At 39.5% G+C, this 12,901-nt stretch overlaps 1 pseudogene; it reads left to right on the top strand.

The window, feature by feature from the left end:
- The first annotated feature begins 8,219 nt into the window (after positions 1–8,219).
- On the top strand, positions 8,220–8,799 carry LOC102493293 (ADP-ribosylation factor-like protein 2-binding protein pseudogene; annotated as a pseudogene).
- The last annotated feature ends 4,102 nt before the right edge of the window (positions 8,800–12,901 follow it).

Genomic DNA, 12,901 nt, shown 5'->3' with positions numbered 1-12,901 from the left:
ACAGCCCTCAGAATGGGAAAATATTTTTGTAAATTATGCATCAGATAAGGGACTGATAACCAGAATACACAAGGAATTCAAGCAGCTGTTCTGAAAAAAGATGAGCAACCCTATTAAAAGATGAGAGAATGAGTTGAAAAAAACCACTCTCTGAAGATGATATAGGATTAGCCAAAAGGCATATGAAAAAAATGCTCAACATCTCTCCTTGTAAGGGAAATGCACATCAAAACAGCAATGAGATACCATCTAACCCCAGTCAGAATGACTAAGATTAAAAAAAAAAAAAATGATAAGTGCTGGAGGGGGTGTGGTGAAAGGGCAACTGTCTTACACTGCTGGTGGGAATGTAAATTGGTCCAGCCACTGTGGAGAACAATTTGGAGATTCCTCAAAAATCTACAAATAGGACTACCATATGATCCAGCAATCCCACTCCTCAGTATCTACTTAAAGGACAGAAGAACTCTTCATCGGAAAAGTGCTTGCACATCGATGTTTATTGTGGCACTATTCACAATTGCTAAGATATGGAACCAACCCAAATGCCCACAAACAGAGGAATGGATTCAAAAACTATGGCACATATACTCTATGGAATACTACTCAGTCATTAAATAAATAAATTAATTAATTAATTAATTAATTAAAAAACCTTGGCTTTTGACTGAAAGTGGAAGAATATGGAAGACTTACTGCTGAGTGAAGCAAGCCGGGCAATGCAAGAGAGACATTGTATGTCCCCACTTAATAAATACTGAGTGTCCACACTCTATAACTGATTGACTAAAGGATATAGAAACACAGTAAATGGATGTAAATAACAGATATAGTGTGTGTGAAAGAGTAGAGTCTGAGGAAGGACATTTAGAAGAAAAATGGAGAGGCAAAGCATTAATGGGACAAAGAAATGTGGTATTATCTGTTGAAGATAGTTTTATAGTTTTATCAACTGGAATAGGGAGAAATATTCACATGTTGAAATATTCAGTCTGTAACCTAAATAATGTGATTGAATGTAAAAGAGAAAATGAAATTTTAAAAATGTAAAAAAAAACAGAAATGAAAACCTGTGTTCAGACAAATATTTGTACAAAACCCTGTATAATAATGGTTATAGCAACTTTATTCATAATCTCACAGAAACTGGAAACACCCAAATGTTCTTCACAGGTGAATAAATAAGTAAACTGGCCCATCCACACAATAAAACTGTTCAACAACTTAAAAAAAAAAAAAAAAAAAAAAAAAATGAGAGGCCAGCGGGGGTAGCATGGTGGCTAAAGTGCTGGATTCCCAGGGGCTGAGGGGCTGACCTCAGTTCAAGTCTCATACCTGGCAGCTTGAAAATCATGCTGGGTGCCTGTATGTGTCCCCAGAATCCCAGGAGGAGAATGAAGTAGAAGGGATTGCAGTGTGGCCAGCCCCTGGGTGGGGATTGGGGTGATGGTTGTTGATTTCTCACTTTCTCTCTCTCTCTTGTGAGCACACACAACCTATGGGGAAAAAAATAAACAAACAAGTCTATTTCATGAAATAGTAACTCAAAAAATTCCCAAGTCTAAGAAGAGATACAGACATCCAAATTCAGAAAATTCAAAGAACATCAAGTAGACTCAACCTAGGGACCAGCAGTTAGCGTAATGGCTATGTCGCTGGAGTCCCATGTAGTCAATGGGAGATCGACCCCGTAGTTGACTGCAATTCGAATCCTGGACCCGGGCCTAAACTCATGCCAGGCACCTGTGTATGCATGCCCAAGATTCCGAGAGGAGAATGGAGGAGAAGGGATTGTGGCGTGGCCATCCCCCCTGGGGGGTGATTTTTCACTTTCTCTCTCTCTGTCTCTCTCTGTCTTTCTGGAGAGCGCACACACCCTTACAGAGAAGACCTCTCCAAAAAAAGAGAAAATAAAAAAAGACTCAACCTAGAAAGATCTGCTCCAAAACATATTCCAAGACAAAGGCAAAATTCTAAAAATGGCATGAGAGAGTCATCAAGTTACTTATGGAGGGAACTTTATCAGACTAAGAGCAGACTACTTAGCAGAAACCTTATGGACCAGGAGAGAATAGGATGACATATACAAAATTCTGAAAGAAAAACTTTCAGCCAAGAATACTATACCCAGAAAAACTATCTTTCAGAATGGAAAGAAAAATAAAATCTTTTCCAGATAAACAAAACCTGAAATAACTCATCGATATTAAACTGATTTTTTGAGAAATACCTAAGGAATTCCTATATCTGAAAAAATAACACATGTGAGGTATAATGCCTACACGTAGAGCAATCACTCAATTAATAAAAAGAAATTATTCATACCATACCACTATGGAAATTTACAAACATAAATAATAAAGCTAAAGAAGAAAGAAAAAAAGGAAATACAAAACAATCAGGATACACCCAAGAAAATGGCAGTTGTAAATCTGTATATATCCATAATAACATTGAATGTAAATGGATTAAACTCCCCAACCAAAGGATATAGACTGGCTGAATGGATTGAAAAACAGGAGTCCTCTATATGTTTATTACAAGAAGCTAACATCATTAGTTAAGATTGGGAGTGAAAGATTGGAAAAGACATTCCACGCAAACAGAAACAAATGAAAAAAGCAGAAGTGCTATACTGATACAAGACAAAATAGACTTCATGCAAAAATTTTAAAAAGAGGAAAAGAAGGTCACTGCGTAATATTAAAGGGATCAACTCACCAAGAGGATGTGAAGATTACAAATATATATGCACCCAACACTAGAGCACCCAAATATAAAAAAGCAAAGACTGCTAGACTTAAAGGAAGTGAGAGACTTGAACACATTGTTAGAGATTTCAACACCCCTCTCTCAGCATTGGATAGCTCAAGATAAAAATAAAGAGATATCGGAGATAAATGACAATGAAAGTCAAATGGACCTTATAAACATTTATAGAACGTTTCACCCAACAGCCACAGAACACATGTTCTTCTCCTTAGCACATGGATTCTCCAGGATAGGTCACATAATATGGCACAAACCAAGTATGTATAAATTTAAAAGAATAGAAATTGGGCCAGCAGGTGGCATGGTGGTTAAGGCACTGGACACTCTCTCAAATGGCTGACCACAGTTCGAGTCCTGGACCTGGTGGCTTGCTTTCTCACTTTCCTTCTCTCTGTGTATCTGTCTTCCTCTGGTCAAATTAAAATAAATTAATGAATAAATAAAATTAAATAAATAATTCTTAAAAAAATAGAAATCATACTAAATATAGTTTTCAACTACAGTAGAATAAAACTAGGAATCATAAGCAAAAAGAAGTGGGAGAAGGGAGAGAGTATGAGGAAAGAAATTAAGGAGAAAAATAGAGAGGCAAAACATTTACAAGGCACAAAAATGCATTATTATCTGTTGATGATAATGTGTATAGTTTCCTGAACCAGACTGGCATCAAGTGTATTCATGTTGAGTAAATTCACTTGACAAGCTAAGTGATGTATACTGATTGAATGTATAAAATAAATTAAAATAAAAATTAAAAAAATACACAAATACATGAAAACTAAACGATACACTCCTGAAAGGCTACAGGGTTAAAGAAAAAATTAAGAAAGACTTTTTTAATTTCTTAAAACAAATGATAATGAAAACAGCATACTGAAACCTATGGGGTACAGTAAAAGCAGGACTAAGATGAAAACTTACACAATAAGTACCCACACTAAAAAATAAATAAATAAGAATAAGGCAAATAACCTAACAATTCATGTCAAGGAACTAGAAAAGCAATAGCAAAACATGAAAGTAGTATAAGAAAAAATATTTACAAAAGATTAAGAGAGAATGTTTATTGAGCCAACAAATACCGTATTTTTCAAAATAATAAGACTTAGTAATTGCTTTCTCAATTTGGTATATTTTGCATTTATGTCTTCTGTCCTAAAACGTCTGGTAAATTTCTAGAAGGCAAAGCTTTTTTTTCTTTTTTTTTTTTAACCTTATTTCATCTTTAGGATTAGTCTAGTGATGTCTACTTAGTACTAAAAAAAAAATGATTTCTACTTCATACTAATTTATGTTTAATTGTTCCATCAAATTCCAACCACCTCACTTGAAAAAAAATAAGTTTACTAAACATTGTGAGTCAAATTCTTATGCTAGTGCCAGCTGGCAGTGATCATGAGACTATGTTACCAATAGATTGTGTAATATTTGAGAATTTACTGTTCACTGCCTATGTTCTGACTAACAAGAAAAAAATTTTAAAGGTTAGTATATAGGCTTTTGAATTAAACCAACCTTCTCAATGTTGACATCTTGGTACATGTTACTGAATTGAATGCTAGCACTGAACTTACTTACTACTGTAATACTATATCAATAGAACATCTGCCACTCCATAGACTTGCCAGTAAAATTCTGTTACAAATTTTAAAATAAATGAAGATCAGAGCAGAAATGAATGAAGACCAAAAGAGAAATACAAAAGATCAACAAAACTAAAAGCTGTTTTTTGAGAAGATATACAAACCCACCAAACCATTAACCAGATTAAGGTAAATAGAAAAACCAAGATAAATAAAATCAGAAACAATAAAGAAAACATTACAACAGACATCACATAAATACAAAAGATCATTAGGGATTACTATGTGTGACTATATGCCAACAAGTTGGAAAAACTAGGGGAGAGAAACAATTTTTTTTTTGACTGGTTTTTGCATGTGTACTTACCAGAAAGATAGAGACAGAAAGCGAAAAATCACACACACACACCCCCGAGGGGGATGACCATGCCGCAATTCCTTCTCCATTTTCCTCTCAGGATCTTGGGCACGCACGGACACGCACCCAGTGTGAGTTTAAGCCACCGGGTCTGGGACTCGAACCGTGGTCAGCTACATGGGAGTTCAGCAACATAGCCATTACGCTAACTGCTGGTCCCGAGAAACAAATTTTAGAAAACAAAAAATTTACCTGGATTGGGGCCAGCAGGTGGTGGAATAGTTACATGGCTGAACTCCCACGTATTTGACCACGGTTTGAGTCCTTGGTGGTTTAAAACTAACACCAGGTGCATGTGCACACATGCTCAAAATCCCAAGAGGTGACTAGAGGAAAGGGAATTCCAGCATCGCCAACCCCCTTGGGGGGGAGGGGGTGATTTCTTACTTTCTGTCTCTCTGTCTCTCTGGCTACTGCACGCACCCTGTACCAAAAATCTCTCGCAAAAGAAATACGGACATGTAAACATCATTTGAAAAATGGTAGTTTAAAAAACTCACCAGGCAAGTGTGCATGTTGTCCACAATCCCTAGAGGAGGGAGAAATGGAGGAGAAGGGGTTATGGCATGACCATGGCCTTCTTTCCTTTTCTCTGATTATCTCTCTCCAGTGGGTACATGTGCCCTCTGGTAAATCAGACCTAGTGGTATACTTTCTCACTTCCGCTCTCTCTCTCTCTCACTCTATCTCTCTCTGGTCAAACTTAAATAAATTAATTAATAAATAATAAATAAGTAAATAAAATAATTCTTTTTTAAATTTTTTTTTTTTTTGGAGAGGTTTTTGCTATAGGGCGCATGTGCTCGCCAGAAACACAGAGAGAGACAGAGAGACAGAAAATGAGAAATCAACCCCCGGGGGGATGGCCATGCCGCAATCCCTTCTCCTCCATTCTCCTCTTGGGATCCTGGGCATGCACACACACACGCCCAGCATGAGTCTTAAGCCACAGGGTCTGGGACTTGAACCACAGTCGATGACATGGGAGTCCAGCGACATAGCCATTACGTCAACTGCTGGTCCCTTAAATAAAATAATTCTTGAAAAAAATATTTTATCTGGATTGAACCGGCAAGAAATAGAAACTCTGAACAGATTGACAATAAGTAATGAGATTAAATCATCAATGAAGTCTCCCAGCAAAGAAAAGCCCAGGTCTGGATGATTTCACTGCTGATTTTTTTTTTTTTTTTTTTTTTGAGGGAGAGTTTTGCTATAGGGTGCATGTGCTCGCTGAGGAGACAGAAAGAGACAGAAACATAAAAAAGCAAGAAATTATCCCCCAGAGGGATGGCCATGCCATAATCCCTTCTTTTCCATTTTTCTCTCGGCATTTTGGACACACATGCACACACGCCCAGCATGAGTTTTTTTTTTGTTTTGGGGGGGTGGTTTAGAGGTTTTTGCAATAAGATGTGTGTGCTCACTAGAAAGACAGAGAGACAGAAAGCGAGAAATCAGGGTGGGATGGCCATGCTGCAATCCCTCCTCCTCCATTCTCCTCTCCGGATCTTGGGCACATATGCACACACACCCGTTGTGAGTTTAAGCCACTGGGTCCGGGACTTGAACCATGATCAACTACATGGGAGTCCAGTGACATAGCCATTACACCAACTGCTGGTCCCTCAGCATGAGTTTTAAGCTGCTGGGTCTGGGACTCAAACCGCAGTTGACTACGTGGGAGTCCAGTGACATAACCAATACACTATCTACTGATCCCGCTACATATCTTTTAAAGAATTAACACTTTTTCTTAAACTATTTAAAAAGATCCAAATGGTTGGAATTCTTACAAATTAATCTTACAAGACTGCTACCTTGATACCAAAGGCAGACCAAAAAAAGAAAACTACAGGGACCAACAGGTAGCATGGTGGTTAAGGTGCTGAACTCCCACATGGTTGACCATGGTTCAAGACTCAGACCTGACAGCTAGCTTTCTCACTTTCTCTCTCTCTCTTTCTAGTGAGCACATGTGTCCTATGGAAAATTAAATAATAAGGACCAGCTAATAGCATAATGGTTACGTCGCTGGACTCCCACATAGTCAACCACAGTTCAAGTCCCAGATCCAGCAACTTGAATCTCATGCCAGGCATGTGTCCATGCGTGCTCAAAATCCCAAGAGGAGAATAGAGAGAAAGGACTGGAGCATGGCCATTGCCCCTAGCGGGGGCTGAGGTAGGATGGGGTGTGATTTCCTGCTTTCTGTCTCTCTGTCTGTCTCTCTCTGGCAAGTGCACACACCCTATTGCAAAAATCTACTTCTAAAAAAAAAAAAGGAAAGAAAATTCAATGATAATAAATTAAATAATTTTATTTAAAAAAAATAAGAAAACTACAGAGCAGTTTTTCTTTTGCTTGTGAATGCAAAAATCCTCAACAAACCTGGGACCAGAAGATGGCATAATGGTTATGTTGCTTGACTCCCACATAGTTGACTGTGGTCCAGATCCCAGACCCAGCGACTTAAAACTCACACCAGGCACATGTACATGCATACCCAAGAACCCAAGAGAATCAAAGAGAGGAGATTGCAGTGTGGCCATGCCCCCTTGGGGGATGATTTCTCAATTTCCTTCTCTTTATTTCTGTCTGTCTGGTGAGCACATGCAACCTATAACAAAAATATCCCCCCCTCCAGAAAAAAAAATTCTCAACAAAGTACTAGTAAACCAAACTCAACACAACAGCAAAAAGATCATACTGTGACCAGTAGGTGGTGTGGTGGTTAAGGCACTGGTCTCCCACATGGTTGACCATGGTTTGAGTCCCAGACCTGGCACTTTACTTTCTTACTTTCCTTCTCTTCTCCCTCCCTGCCTCTCTCTGATGAACACGTGTGCCCTATAGAAAAAAAAAATTAAATAATAGTAGTAAATAAATAAAATTAAATAAATAATTCTTAAGGGAAAAAATATTGTATGAGAATGAAATGACTGTAACCAAGTAGGATTCATCCCAGGGATACAAGAAATGACTCAGCATTAGTAAGACATTAACAGATGTGATACACTGGGACCAGCAGATGACATAAATGGTCATGTCACTGCACTCCCACATAGTCGACTACAGTTTGAGTCCCAGACCCTGCTGCTTAAAACACACTGGGCATGTGTGCCTGCATGCCCCAAATCCCGAGAGACTAGAGGAGAAGGGATTGCAGCCTGGCCATCCTCCCGGGGGGAGGGGTCGCTTCTCGCTTTCTGTCCCTCTGTTTCAGTCTCTCCGGGGAGCGCACGCGCCCTATAACAAAAATCTCTCTTTAAAAAAAAAAATAGATGTGATACATTGCATTAATAACAGGAGGAGGGAAGAGGTGGCGGTTGCGATGGAGACGGGCGGCAGGGGGCTGGGGGGTTTGGGAGGGAAGGGGGCGGCAGGCGGTGGCTGCGGATCACCCAGGCCTCGCGCATGAGCGTTGACCGGCCTGGGCAGACAGGCCTCCCTACCGGTCGCCGTGCCCTCTATGTGGGTGGAGACTTTGTGCAGCCCAGCGGAGGCTGAGCCGGGGCCACTGACCTGGTGGGAGGCGCACCGCCCGCTGGCCCGCGCTGGTCCTGGCGGCGACGATGGACGCCTCCTCCTCCAATGCAGAATTTAATGCCGTGGTTGGATATTTAGAGGACATTATCGTGGATGACGAGTTCCAGTGGTTACAGAGAAATTTCATGGACAAGTACTACTAGGAGTTGAAAGACACAGAAGACAATAAACTTACCTACACACGCCTATTTTTAATGAATCTATTTCTTTGGTTGAAAAGTATTGAAGAACGACTGCCGGACCGGATTCCTGGATTGAACATGGCGGCTTTCTCAACGACATTACAACACCACAAAGACGAAGTGGCTGGCGACATATTTGACATGCTGCTCACGTCTAGTGGCTTGTAAAGAAATGTTTCTGGACTACAGAGCAGAAAAAGAAGGCCGGGGACTGGACTTCAGCAGTGGTTTAGTGGTGACCTCGTTGTGCAAATCATCTTCTGTGCCAGCTTCCTAGAACAACCTGTGGCACTAGAGTCCACCGGAATGCAATCTTCTGGAAGTCAGCGGCTGGTAGATGCAGACTGAGCTGTTGATGACAATGCATCTGGGAAGGACTGACCCTGTTCTGCAGCTCTTCACTCAAACTAAGTATTGTTGGGTCAATAACAAAATGACCCAACCCTCTTGGACTTGTTTCTCCTCAAACACCTTCTTGTGTTCAGTAATCCTAGGACTTTCCTCTGCTCCAGTAGCCTGCCTCCATCAAGCATTCCCCCTGGGGTGCGCCGTCCTAGCATACATGCTGGTGTGTCAGCAGTGTGAGATAGCTCATCATCACGAACCCTTTGTTCCAGCTAACTTGGCATGAATCTTTCTGTGTCCTCACAGCCCCCTTTCGCATGGATCAGTTTCAGTCCTTTGGCTCAATAGTGTTTTTGTTTGGGAGAATTTATTACCTAAGGGGTCACTTGAACCTGCTACCGTTCTTGAGATTTCTGAGCCTCCTAGGATCACAACTAGTCTTGGCCATAGGAATTAACTGAGAGAAGTCCTTTACCTAAAGGCTCCGTGTGAAAATCAACTCTCTTTCATTTATTTTTTTTTAGACTTTTATGTTTTTTATTCTGGATTTATTTCATGGAAACTGTAGCCATCATTCAGCTGAATGGAACACCAGGATGTGAATCAAACTTTCCCACTCTTCCTATAGCTGCCTTCAAGGATTTTAAGGTCCATTCCATCCTTTCTTTGTCCTTGGTTTCATTTTCACACAAGCTCAAGCTTCTTTCTCCTGGAGTTTTTTCACTTAAACTCTTGTCATCATTCAATTGTAATGGACCACTAACCAGTGAATTGCCCTTTTCTGATATTCCTATAACCGTCTGGGTTTTGAAGGTCCGTTGCATCTTTTCATTTTTTCGGTCTTTATTTCCCCTCAGGCTGGAGCTCCAGCTAGCATGCTCTTCATTCTCCTCACTAGATACCTACTGCATATCAGTTTTTGCACTCTGTTGACATACTCCGTGGTCGTCGTCACCAGCAGGAGCAGCAGCACTATCACCAAGGTTTTCTGATGCTCTCATTTCATTACTGCTGTTTCTTCTTTTATTGACCTTAGGTTGCCTTTCTGTACTTCCATCAAGACTTTCTTGCTCTTCCTCTGGTGTCATTTGTAAGTCTAATCCTGCTGGTCTTGCTGTTTGTACATCCTCCACTCCTACTGCTTTGTTTGGAACAGAATCTTTCACTTCAAGGCTAGGCATCAAGTGAGAAGTCATCTTAGAAGACTGTGTGGGCTACAGGCATGCCTACATTTCTGGTATCTTCCAGTTTAGCCACATTAAAGCTTCTTGACACACTCCTTCCTATCGCCCATTTACTCTATGTTACCCTTTTTTATATACAGCCCCAGAGGAAGAGCCAGCACACTTCAATGACATACTATCACTGATGCTCTCAGAATCCCACGGTGACTCTCTGTCCTCCTCTTTTCTTAATCCTACGGCATGTGTACATATTTTGCTCACTCTATCACATGTCAGATCATTCTTTCTTTGCTCTTGTGGAGCATTTTCAATAACATCAATACTATTTTCTGTTTTTCTAATTGTTGGTATTGCTGCTTCCTTTTCCACTGGAGTAGCAGAATCACTGTCCTCAAACACAGCCCTACCTTTGGTTCTTTCAATACCATGTTTATCTTCCATGGTTTCCATTTATTTCCAAATAACAATCACTAGCTTTCTTAAGTTTGGATTTGGGACTTCTTTGGTATCGGGACCTAAGAAGTCATCATCTGATGTAGGCCACAAATCATCAATATAAGGTTTCCTGGAAATGCTTTAGAGCAAAAATATGCAACAAAAACTAAGTGAGTTCATATCATTAGCAAAAAAATCTATGAAAGGTTGGGCCAGCAGGTGGCATGGTGGTTGGGGGGCTCTGGGCTCCCACATGGCCAACCACAGTTCAAGTCTCCGACTTGGCGGCTTGCTTTCTCACTTTTCCTCTTTCTCTCTCTCACACTCTGTCCCTCTCTGGTCAAATTAAAAATAAGTAAATAAATGAAGTCTTTAAAATGTCTATGAAAGGCCAGCTATCTGTATATTAAATGATGTTCTCCATATATAAACTTGACTTCTCCTATGATTTGAATAAAAGTTTGTCCCTTATCTGGAAGTTTGGTTGCCCCCCACCAAGTCTTATATTTGCATTTCTTGTATCTCTGTCTGCTGCTGACCCTCACATATAGTTTATTGTTTCTAGAAGTCTTATAAGCATTATTTTGGAAAGATATTTTTATAAATGTATACTCATGCTAACCTACTAGATATGATCTTGGAACAGCCATGATCACCCACTTAAAGATCAAAGTATTATATGCTGGGTTTTTTTTTTTAAGTCATTAGTGCTGTGAAGGCAAAAATGCTTTCTTTATGCATTGAGTGTTCGGATTTTATTGGGCACCAACAAATGCTGTGTGCCAGAAATCAACCAAAAGGAATCCTGTTCTTACAGCATGTTAACTGTGTGTGTACGCACATTTGCCTTCTATATAGTCCAGTCTGTTTGGTTTTCTCTTAGGATAGATAGGGACTCTGCAATCTCTTCTTCCTGTTAAAGTCTCTCCTACGAAGATGGTGTTCCCTGGTCTAGCTCAGCATGAGGAAGTAGTAAACAGCTCCACTGGCCCTGTGTCTTCTTTGCTTTAGTACTGCATTTGGGTGAATGTTACTGACCAGGAAAATGTATGCCACATCTTCAGGAAGAAAAAAAAAATCTAGTTCAAATCCTGTTGTAGGGGCCAGCAGGTGGTGTGGTGGTTGGGGGCGCTGGACTCCCACATGGCCGACCATGGTTCAAGTCCTGGACCCGGTGGCTTGCTTTCTCACATTCCCTCTCTAGGTCTCTCTCACTCTGTCTTGCGTTCAAATTAAAATAAATTTTAAAAGTTAAATAAAATAATTCTTTAAAAAAATCCTGCTGTATACATTGTTTATTCTTTTTTTTAATTTAGAGTAAAAAGAATCTGTTAAAAAAAAAAAGGGATGAAAGATAAAAAATCATATAATCATATCAATTGATGAAGGAAAAAAATACAGCATCCCTTCATAATTAAGACTCAACAAAACAGAAACAGAAGGTATATTTCTTAATGCAATAAAGCTTATATATGACAACGCTGCTGCTAACATCATACAGAATAAGAAAAAGTTGGAAGTTTTTTTCTTGAGACTGGAACAAGACAAGGATTTCTCCACTTCTATTTAACATAGTATGAGAAATCTTAGCTAATGCAATCCAGCAAGAGAAAGAAACAAAAGGCACTTCCACTAGAAAGGAAGGGCTAACTTTGTAGCCTAGTGTTTGAGGAAGTCAAATCTCAACAAGACAGAGAAACAAAGGAGAAGATATTGTGGTATAATCACACCCTACTGGGCAGTCCTTTATCCCTCTCCCTCTTCCTGTCTCTGTCTGTTTTTTCTCTTTTTTTTTAAGAATTATTTTATTTAACTTTATTTATTCATTCATTTATTTCATTTTTTTAATTTGACCAGAGGGGGACAGAGTGAAAGAGAAAGAGAGCGAGAGGGAAAGTGAGAAAGCAAGCCTTCAGGTCCAGGACTTGAATCATGGTCAGTCATGTGGGAGTCCAGCGTCCTTAACCACCACGGCCACCTGCTGGCCCCATTCCTGTCTCTGTTTTTCTCTGGCAAGCACACAAGCCTTCTAGCAATAAAAAGAAACTGTGAAGGAAGAAGTTAAATTATCATTAAATTATCCCTATTTGTAGATGATATCATTGTATCTATAAAAAAATCTAACGATCCACCAAAAACTCATAGATGTAATAAGTAAATTCAGTTAAGTTGGAAGTTACAAAATCAACATACAAAATCAATACCATTTTACATATTAATTATAAATGGGATGAGATAGAAATCAAGAAAGCAATTATGTTTACAATAGCCACTAAAACAAACAAACAAAATACCGAGGAATAAATTTAAACAAAGAAGTAAAAGATTTCTATAATAAAATTTGTAAAGGTCTAAAGAAAGAAATTTTTTTTTGAAGAGATTTTTTGCTATAGGGCGCGTGCACTCGCCAGACAGACAGAGAGAGACAGAGAG

The sequence above is a fragment of the Tupaia chinensis genome, unplaced genomic scaffold (assembly GCF_000334495.1).
Source record: "Tupaia chinensis unplaced genomic scaffold, TupChi_1.0 Scaffold000037_18, whole genome shotgun sequence".
Lineage (NCBI taxonomy): Eukaryota > Metazoa > Chordata > Mammalia > Scandentia > Tupaiidae > Tupaia > Tupaia belangeri.
Note: the sequence above shows the minus strand (reverse complement) of the source record. Positions and strands in the feature narration are given on the sequence as shown.